General features: G+C 43.0%; 1 protein-coding gene across 1 annotated transcript in view; it reads left to right on the forward strand.

The window, feature by feature from the left end:
* FSD1 (fibronectin type III and SPRY domain containing 1) overlaps window positions 1-10,938 on the forward strand; it is a 1,307,274-nt gene that overhangs the window by 949,742 nt on the left and 346,594 nt on the right. The gene's annotated exons all lie outside the window — the stretch shown is intronic.

Below are 10,938 nucleotides of genomic sequence, written 5' to 3' on the forward strand. Positions count from 1 at the left end.
CTGGTAAAGAAGCCTCCCTGGCCTTTACCTCTCATTCCTCATCTGTTATCTCAGAAGGACGGTCATCTGCTCAATGTCAAGCTACACTCTCTTCATCTAACAGCTTGGCATATTCTGTGTTGAAGCACAGCAGGTCTCAACTTCCTCAACAAGTTTTAAATGTGATTATGGAAGCTAGAAGGCCTAGTACAAGGAAAGTGTATGCAGAAAAATGGAAGAGATTTTTATTTTGGAGTACAGCAAAGAATTTGGAGATTTCTGAGCCTAATTTGAGTGTGGCTCTTCAATATCTTACTGAATTATTGGACAAAGGTTTGTCCTTCTCTTCCATAAAGATTCATGCTGCAGCAATTTCAGCTCACTATGATTGTGACCCACCTTTGTTTTCGCATCCTTTGTTCAAGCAGTTTCTTAGAGGGCAAAGAATATAAGACCCCCATTATAGAGCTCCTACTCCTGCTTGGGATCTCAATTTTGTGTTGGAAAAACTTACTCTACAACCTTTTGAGCCTGCAGCTACTGCTGAATTGAAATATTTGTCATGGAAGACTGCTTTTCTGTTGGCTATTACTTCTGCAAGAAGGGTGTCTGAGTTGCAGGCCCTTATGGCAGTAGAGCCCTTTGATTTTCCATAAGGATAGGGTATCATTGCGTACTAATCCTTCTTTTATGCCTAAGGTGGTTTCTAGTGTGGCTTTAAACCAAACTATTCATTTGCCTACGTTTTTGCAGATCCTCAAAATAAAGGGGAAAAGATTTTGCACACTTTAGATGTACACAGGCAATTGCGTTATTATTTAAGCAGGACTAAGGATTTTAGGCAGTCTCAGCAGTTGTTTGTTTCTTTTGCTTTGAGTTCTCAGGGCAAGCCTGTGTCAAAACAAACTATTTCTAGGTGGATTGGCTTTTGCATTGCATTTTGTTATTCCCATCATGGCAAAGAGATTCCAGCTGGGATTAGGCCTCATTCCACTAGGGCTACTGCCACTTCAACAGCATTTCTAAGGGGGGTGGCAACTAAGGATATTCTGGAAGCAGCTACTTGGAGTTCAGTGCATACTTTCTCTCGGCATTATCACCTTCCTATCTACTCTAAGTCTAGGGCTGGTTTTGCCACAGCTGTTTTACAAGGCATGTTGTCAGCTCCTACTACTTTATAATTTGCCAGCCTCCCTTACCTCTGCTTTGGGATTCTACCCAATAGTCAGGACTGCAGCAATGGAAGACGAAGAACATAGTACAGTTTTGTACCTACCATAAATGTAGATGTTCGAGGATTCCATTGCTGCAGTCCAATCTCCCTCCTTCCCCTCTGTATTTAGGGGTGGTTGTGTAGGTGAGTTTACATGCTTATATTTTTGTATATATTGTTGTATATATTGTACATGTTTTGGTGCAGGTTTTTGGGACTTGTCTTTTAGGGTCTTCTGACATCTGGGGCAAGAAAAGACTGAGGATATGACGTCGGTCATGCGCATTAGTACCCTGGCGTCAGTCTAATGCGCCCTGACCGACGTCAGCCTTATACTCTGGTATTCGGGCCGACTGGACGCGGACTATACCCAATAGTCAGGACTGCAGCAATGGAATCCTCGAACATCTACATTTATGGTAGGTACAAAACTGTACTTTCTGTCTTTGAGCCAGTTAGCAACCCATCTTGTAACATAGGGGTTTATATTTAAGCTGGATAGCTTATCTATGATGCCCGAGTGGGGTATTGTGTCAAATGCCTTTGCGAGGTCCAGATAGGCTGTGTGGACTACCTTCCCTTTATCTATGGCCTTTGTGACTGTTTCGAAAAAGTCGACCAGGTTCAAGAGGCAGGATCTGCCCTTGACAAAGCTGAATTGGGTAGGATCTAGTGTCTGTAGGTCCCCACTGTCTTTGTTTATAAGTTCCATGATGATCCTCTTCATGGCCTTGCAGATAAGGCTAGTTAGGCTTATGGGGTGATAGTTACTAGGGTCCGTTGAGGTACCACCTTTGTGGAGTGGGACCACTGTTGCTGTACGCCATTCTTTGGGTACATATCCTGTAGTGAGGCTGAGATTGTACAGCAGTTTTACATGAGGGTTTAGTTCTTCTTGGAGTTCATGTAGGACGCAACTCGGGACACCGTCTGGTCCCATTGAAGCAGTGTTTTTTCCTTTGGAGGGGGCGGCTTTCACCTGAGCATTTGAGATGTTAGGGAGGCTGCACTCTGCTGGGATATATATTTGCTCTTTTGGGGGGGGAGTTTGCACTGAACCTGTCTGCCAGGATGTTGGCAATGTCTGTGGGTTCAGTGTATTTTTTGTCGTTTAGAATCAACTCTGAGCATATCTGGGAGTTGCATCCCAGGTTCGTAACATAGCTAAAGAAAGCCTTGTGATTGTCTTTAGTGTCCTGTGCAATTTTTCTCTCAAAGCTGGCCTTGGAGGATTTTATGAGGGATCGTAATTTTTTGCTAGTACTCATCAGAGATGCCTTCCCTTTTAGAGATTTTACTCTATCATGTAGTAGCTTCCTCCTTCTGTTGTACAACTTATGGCTGGGGTCCACCAGACTGGATGCCTGCCTTTGGACGATTGGGTCTTGGTTTTGTTTGGGATAGCATGATCCATGCATTCCTGGAGGTGTCCATAGAATGCGTTTATATAGGATTCTGTGGTTTGGGCCATAGTTTCCACTGGCCCGGGGGCCTTGAAGGATTCCACCTCGATTTTGAGAAGTGTGAAATTCGCTTTTGAGAAGTTTTTCACTGTGGTTTTCTGGGCTGGGGGTGGAGTCGGGTTTTGGATATCCAGTGAAATTAATTTATGGTCTGATCTTACCAATGAGGGGTATACTTCTGGTGTGGAGCATAGGGTCCCCGTGTTGGTGATGATCAGGTCAAGTATGTTTTCCCCTCTTGTGGGAGTTGTGACTAGTTGTTCCATGGCATTTGAGTTTATAAATTCCAGGAACCTTTGGGCTAGGGTGTTGGGGCTTGAGTAATGCTCCCAGTCTATGTTTGGGTAGTTGAAGTCACCCAATATAATGGTGTTTGGAGAGATCTTCATGTTCTCCAATGTTTTCAGGAAAGCCGAGTGGGATTCCTGATTTTGAGAAGGTGGTCTGTAGCATGCTATAAACTGAAAGGCAGTTTTGCCCACTGTTAGTTGCACATGGATGGTTTCTGATGCTTTGTGCAACGCCACTAACCTGGAGGTGTGGGTATCCTTGATAAATATGGATACTCCTCCTTTTTTTGTGGTTCGGTCCGAGTTTTGGGGCCGAAAAGCATGATATGAGGTATAACCTGGTAGTGCTGGGGTGCTCTCTGGAGCCTTGAACCAGGTTTCTGTCACTGTGCAGATATCGATGTTCTCCATACTGAGGAAAGCTTCGAATGCATGCATTTTGAGGTTTAGACTTCTGGCGTTTAGCAGCATTACCCTTAGTTTCTTGTTCTTTGCGTTTTCTATGGAGGTGGGTTTGTCTTTTGAGCCTTGCCTAAAAAAGGCACTATGGGGGTGGCAAGAGCCTTTGCCAGTATTCAAAAGCCCAGGGGTGACTGGCGCAAGCCGTCCCTAGCGAAGCAATGTGGCTTGTCGAGCATGTCATCCCAGGCTGACAGGCACTGGATCCCCTTTGAATGACACCAAAATTTTAGCCAATTGTTAAAATCGATAATTTTGTCTTTATACTGCGGCATCATTCTAGGTGAGGGTAAGATGCTGCTCATGGTCAGGGTCATACCGGCCTGGGCTACATGATCGGAGAGCTCCTCTATGTCTCTTCATGTAGTCGAGGGAGGTACGTCTCAGGTCATTCACACCAGCATGTGCTGTGACAGAGTCATATTTGTACTTGCTTTGGAGTGACCTGAGTGCTTGTGTTATGTGGCGGATCCTAGCACCCGACAGGCAGCTCACTATGACCTTCTTGTTCAGCCTGGTGAGCGGGACGTCAGTGTGTCTGACTATAGAATCACCTATTACAAGTGTATCAGGTGTGTTATTCAGCCTTAAGGGCTGTGACTGTTTGGCACACTGACTTTGTGAGCTATGTGTTGCACATGTTTTGCTGTGGGGTAGCGTTTGCTTGGATGTCTGCTTTGGAGGTCTCTGCTGCTTAGGTAGATTTTTATTTAGAGCCTCCCGAGTATGTTTTTGTGCGTTTGTGTTTGGTTTGCTGTTGTGGTAGGACTATGTGAGACTGGATTAGTGTTGTGTGAGGTTACCTTCTCCTCCTGACTGGTTACACCAGTTCTGAGGTGAGAGAGCTCGACCTCCAGTTTGGCTATATGGTTGCATCTCTCACATATGTTTGAACCTGTTTGGAGGAGGAGAGAGGGTTGTCCGTGTATATGAGGCAGTTGTAACATTGCCTCAAGATTCCCAGATTCACCAGCTGGACTGGAGAGGAAACCATTAATTGACCTTTGGACATGCTAGAGTAGTAAAGGGAATTCTTTTATCAATTAATTACAAAGGACCAATAGGGGACAAGGTAAATGTGGAGAGTATATGAGGATATAGTGCTTTTAGTTTTAGTGCAAGATTGCAGGATTGCTTATTTGGGCAAGTGCAGGGTCTTAGATTGAGAATAGGGTGTTTTATTTGAGAGATAGAGCAGATCTAAGGGGAAAAAGTGAAGACCAGACTTTGTGGAGCCAGGAATAGTTTAAACCCGATTAAGTGGCGCTGCCCAATGCTACGCAAAGCCGCACTAAAGCGGGTTTTTATGCAGGGAACTTCAAAGAGCTAGTAGTGGCCCAAAATGGCCAATTACTACAGATTCTTGTGCTGAGGTCACTCCTTCAGGGACAGATAGGCTGCTCAAGGCTCCCCACTCCCACTGGTGAGCAAAGAAACTTCCTTCTATCCAAGTAAGGAAATGGGCAACACAGGAACTATCCAAGAGTCCAGAATACAGCAAAGCCTATATAGAGGACTATTCTAGTTAAGGAAAGGCGGGAAACGAGGATATTTTTTTGTTTTTTTTGGTTTTTTTTTCAGGAAAACAACAGGAGAATTACAGTATATTCAATGCACAGGCTAGCGCACTTGAATGAGCAGCCTCAACAGTTAAATACAACAAACAAACTTTTAAACTAAGTGCAGGTAATAAAAAACACAAAAACAAGCTTATAACAGTTAAATCAGCAGTGTAAACTCGCTTTTTGGCGAGAACGGACGGTCGCCGTCAGGCATCATCGATCATTGTTGTCTTTCTTTACGACCTGTGGTGTACATGTTTAGGTCCCTTAGCTTCTCATCAGACATCATCGATCATTGTTGTCTTTCTTTACGACCTGTGGTGTACATGTTTAGGTCCCTTAGCTTCTCATCAGACATCATCGATCATTGTTGTCTTTCTTACGACCTGTGGTGTACATGTTTAGGTCCCTTAGCTTCTCATCAGACATCATCGATCATTGTTGTCTTTCTTACGACCTGTGGTGTACATGTTTAGGTCCCTTAGCTTCTCATCAGACATCATCGATCATTGTTGTCTTTCTTTACGACCTGTGGTGTACATGTTTAGGTCCCTTAGCTTCTCATCAGACATCATCGATCATTGTTGTCTTTCTTTACGACCTGTGGTGTACATGTTTAGGTCCCTTAGCTTCTCATCAGACATCATCGATCATTGTTGTCTTTCTTTACGACCTGTGGTGTACATGTTTAGGTCCCTTAGCTTCTCATCAGACATCATCGATCATTGTTGTCTTTCTTTATGACCTGTGGTGTACATGTTTAGGTCCCTTAGCTTCTCATCAGACATCATCGATCATTGTTGTCTTTCTTACGACCTGTGGTGTACATGTTTAGGTCCCTTAGCTTCTCATCAGACATCATCGATCATTGTTGTCTTTCTTACGACCTGTGGTGTACATGTTTAGGTCCCTTAGCTTCTCATCAGACATCATCGATCATTGTTGTCTTTCTTACGACCTGTGGTGTACATGTTTAGGTCCCTTAGCTTCTCATCAGACATCATCGATCATTGTTGTCTTTCTTTACGACCTGTGGTGTACATGTTTAGGTCCTTAGCTTCTCATCAGACATCATCGATCATTGTTGTCTTTCTTTACGACCTGTGGTGTACATGTTTAGGTCCCTTAGCTTCTCATCAGACATCATCGATCATTGTTGTCTTTCTTTACGACCTGTGGTGTACATGTTTAGGTCCCTTAGCTTCTCATCAGACATCATCGATCATTGTTGTCTTTCTTCGACCTGTGGTGTACATGTTTAGGTCCTTAGCTTCTCATCAGACATCATCGATCATTGTTGTCTTTCTTACGACCTGTGGTGTACATGTTTAGGTCCCTTAGCTTCTCATCAGACATCATCGATCATTGTTGTCTTTCTTACGACCTGTGGTGTACATGTTTAGGTCCCTTAGCTTCTCATCAGACATCATCGATCATTGTTGTCTTTCTTCGACCTGTGGTGTACATGTTTAGGTCCCTTAGCTTCTCATCAGGCATCATCGATCATTGTTGTCTTTCTTCGCCCTGTGGTGTACATGTTTAGGTCCCTTAGCTTCTCATCAGACATCATCGATCATTGTTGTCTTTCTTTACGACCTGTGGTGTACATGTTTAGGTCCCTTAGCTTCTCATCAGACATCATCGATCATTGTTGTCTTTCTTACGTCCTGTGGTGTACATGTTTAGGTCCCTTAGCTTCTCATCAGACATCATCGATCATTGTTGTCTTTCTTCGACCTGTGGTGTACATGTTTAGGTCCCATAGCTTCTCATCAGACATCATCGATCATTGTTGTCTTTCTTACGTCCTGTGGTGTACATGTTTAGGTCCCTTAGCTTCTCATCAGACATCATCGATCATTGTTGTCTTTCACGACCTGTGGTGTACATGTTTAGGTCCCTTAGCTTCTCATCAGACATCATCGATCATTGTTGTCTTTCTTTACGACCTGTGGTGTACATGTTTAGGTCCCTTAGCTTCTCATCAGACATCATCGATCATTGTTGTCTTTCTTCGTCCTGTGGTGTACATGTTTAGGTCCCTTAGCTTCTCATCAGACATCATCGATCATTGTTTCTTTCTTTCGACCTGTGGTGTACATGTTTAGGTCCCTTAGCTTCTCATCAGACATCATCGATCATTGTTGTCTTTCTTTACGACCTGTGGTGTACATGTTTAGGTCCCTTAGCTTCTCATCAGACATCATCGATCATTGTTGTGTTTCTTCGTCCTGTGGTGTACATGTTTAGGTCCCTTAGCTTCTCATCAGACATCATCGATCATTGTTTTCTTTCTTTACGACCTGTGGTGTACATGTTTAGGTCCCTTAGCTTCTCATCAGACATCATTGATCATTGTTGTCTTTCTTTACGACCTGTGGTGTACATGTTTAGGTCCCTTAGCTTCTCATCAGACATCATCGATCATTGTTGTCTTTCTTTACGACCTGTGGTGTACATGTTTAGGTCCCTTAGCTTCTCATCAGACATCATCGATCATTGTTGTCTTTCTTTACGACCTGTGGTGTACATGTTTAGGTCCCTTAGCTTCTCATCAGACATCATCGATCATTGTTGTCTTTCTTCGACCTGTGGTGTACATGTTTAGGTCCCTTAGCTTCTCATCAGACATCATCGATCATTGTTGTCTTTCTTTACGACCTGTGGTGTACATGTTTAGGTCCCTTAGCTTCTCATCAGACATCATCGATCATTGTTGTCTTTCTTTACGACCTGTGGTGTACATGTTTAGGTCCCTTAGCTTCTCATCAGACATCATCGATCATTGTTGTCTTTCTTACGACCTGTGGTGTACATGTTTAGGTCCCTTAGCTTCTCATCAGACATCATCGATCATTGTTGTCTTTCTTTACGACCTGTGGTGTACATGTTTAGGTCCCTTAGCTTCTCATCAGACATCATCGATCATTGTTGTCTTTCTTTACGACCTGTGGTGTACATGTTTAGGTCCCTTAGCTTCTCATCAGACATCATCGATCATTGTTGTCTTTCTTACGACCTGTGGTGTACATGTTTAGGTCCCTTAGCTTCTCATCAGACATCATCGATCATTGTTGTCTTTCTTTCGACCTGTGGTGTACATGTTTAGGTCCCTTAGCTTCTCATCAGACATCATCGATCATTGTTGTCTTTCTTTACGACCTGTGGTGTACATGTTTAGGTCCCTTAGCTTCTCATCAGACATCATCGATCATTGTTGTCTTTCTTCGACCTGTGGTGTACATGGTTAGGTCCCTCAGCTGCTCATCAGACATCATCGATCATTGTTGTCTTTCTTCGTCCTGTGGTGTACATGTTTAAGTCCCTTAGCTTCTCATCAGACATCATCGATCATTGTTGTCTTTCTTCGACCTGTGGTGTACATGTTTAGGTCCCTTAGCTTCTCATCAGACATCATCGATCATTGTTGTCTTTCTTTACGACCTGTGGTGTACATGTTTAGGTCCCTTAGCTTCTCATCAGACATCATCGATCATTGTTGTCTTTCTTTACGTCCTGTGGTGTACATGTTTAGGTCCCTTAGCTTCTCATCAGACATCATCGATCATTGTTGTCTTTCTTTACGACCTGTGGTGTACATGTTTAGGTCCCTTAGCTTCTCATCAGACATCATCGATCATTGTTGTCTTTCTTTACGACCTGTGGTGTACATGTTTAGGTCCCTTAGCTTCTCATCAGACATCATCGATCATTGTTGTCTTTCTTTACGACCTGTGGTGTACATGTTTAGGTCCCTTAGCTTCTCATCAGACATCATCGATCATTGTTGTCTTTCTTCGACCTGTGGTGTACATGTTTAGGTCCCTTAGCTTCTCATCAGACATCATCGATCATTGTTGTCTTTCTTTACGACCTGTGGTGTACATGTTTAGGTCCCTTAGCTTCTCATCAGACATCATCGATCATTGTTGTCTTTCTTCGACCTGTGGTGTACATGTTTAGGTCCCTTAGCTTCTCATCAGACATCATCGATCATTGTTGTCTTTCTTTACGACCTGTGGTGTACATGTTTAGGTCCCTTAGCTTCTCATCAGACATCATCGATCATTGTTGTCTTTCTTTACGACCTGTGGTGTACATGTTTAGGTCCCTTAGCTTCTCATCAGACATCATCGATCATTGTTGTCTTTCTTACGACCTGTGGTGTACATGTTTAGGTCCCTTAGCTTCTCATCAGACATCATCGATCATTGTTGTCTTTCTTTACGACCTGTGGTGTACATGTTTAGGTCCCTTAGCTTCTCATCAGACATCATCGATCATTGTTGTCTTTCTTTACGTCCTGTGGTGTACATGTTTAGGTCCCTTAGCTTCTCATCAGACATCATCGATCATTGTTGTCTTTCTTACGACCTGTGGTGTACATGTTTAGGTCCCTTAGCTTCTCATCAGACATCATCGATCATTGTTGTCTTTCTTTACGACCTGTGGTGTACATGTTTAGGTCCCTTAGCTTCTCATCAGACATCATCGATCATTGTTGTCTTTCTTTACGTCCTGTGGTGTACATGTTTAGGTCCCTTAGCTTCTCATCAGACATCATCGATCATTGTTGTCTTTCTTTACGACCTGTGGTGTACATGTTTAGGTCCCTTAGCTTCTCATCAGACATCATCGATCATTGTTGTCTTTCTTTACGACCTGTGGTGTACATGTTTAGGTCCCTTAGCTTCTCATCAGACATCATCGATCATTGTTGTCTTTCTTTACGTCCTGTGGTGTACATGTTTAGGTCCCTTAGCTTCTCATCAGACATCATCGATCATTGTTGTCTTTCTTTACGTCCTGTGGTGTACATGTTTAGGTCCCTTAGCTTCTCATCAGACATCATCGATCATTGTTGTCTTTCTTTACGACCTGTGGTGTACATGTTTAGGTCCCTTAGCTTCTCATCAGACATCATCGATCATTGTTGTCTTTCTTTACGACCTGTGGTGTACATGTTTAGGTCCCTTAGCTTCTCATCAGACATCATCGATCATTGTTGTCTTTCTTCGACCTGTGGTGTACATGTTTAGGTCCCTTAGCTTCTCATCAGACATCATCGATCATTGTTGTCTTTCTTACGACCTGTGGTGTACATGTTTAGGTCCCTTAGCTTCTCATCAGACATCATCGATCATTGTTGTCTTTACGACCTGTGGTGTACATGTTTAGGTCCCTTAGCTTCTCATCAGACATCATCGATCATTGTTGTCTTTCTTTACGTCCTGTGGTGTACATGTTTAGGTCCCTTAGCTTCTCATCAGACATCATCGATCATTGTTGTCTTTCTTTACGACCTGTGGTGTACATGTTTAGGTCCCTTAGCTTCTCATCAGACATCATCGATCATTGTTGTCTTTCTTTACGACCTGTGGTGTACATGTTTAGGTCCCTTAGCTTCTCATCAGACATCATCGATCATTGTTGTCGTTCTTTACGACCTGTGGTGTACATGTTTAGGTCCCTTAGCTTCTCATCGATCACTGTTATTGTCTGTTTTTGCATAACGTCTTTCCTGCTTGATTCCTGGGGAATTTTTTTTAGATTATTCATTGGAGCATTGTGGAACATATTCCATGTTAAGTTGTGCATATACAGTGTATTCTGCCTGGATTTTTGTGTTGCTGAGGCCGTGGTTTCTGGACTGAAGTATGTACGGTAATTGAATTTAAAATATGACTGATCTGTAGCTATGAATATGCTTATGGAATTGCGGGACCATAGTTAGTTCTCGAGTGATTATGTCTAACCCACTACTTGCCTCTGAACCTATGAACCAATGTAAAACTGCACTGCACTATATTCAAGTACTTCTGTCTATATATTCCGTGTGTTTGTCGATGTTAAACTGCACTGTACTGAAGTACTTCTCTGTATCGTGTGTGTGTGTCGATGTTGAACTGCACTGCATTGTATTCAAGTGCTTCTGTCTATGTATCCTGTGTATGTCGATGTTAGACTGCAGT

The sequence above is a fragment of the Protopterus annectens genome, chromosome 13.part0, assembly GCF_019279795.1.
Source record: "Protopterus annectens isolate FY-2018-M chromosome 13.part0, PAN1.0, whole genome shotgun sequence".
Classification (NCBI taxonomy): Eukaryota; Metazoa; Chordata; order Ceratodontiformes; family Protopteridae; genus Protopterus; species Protopterus annectens.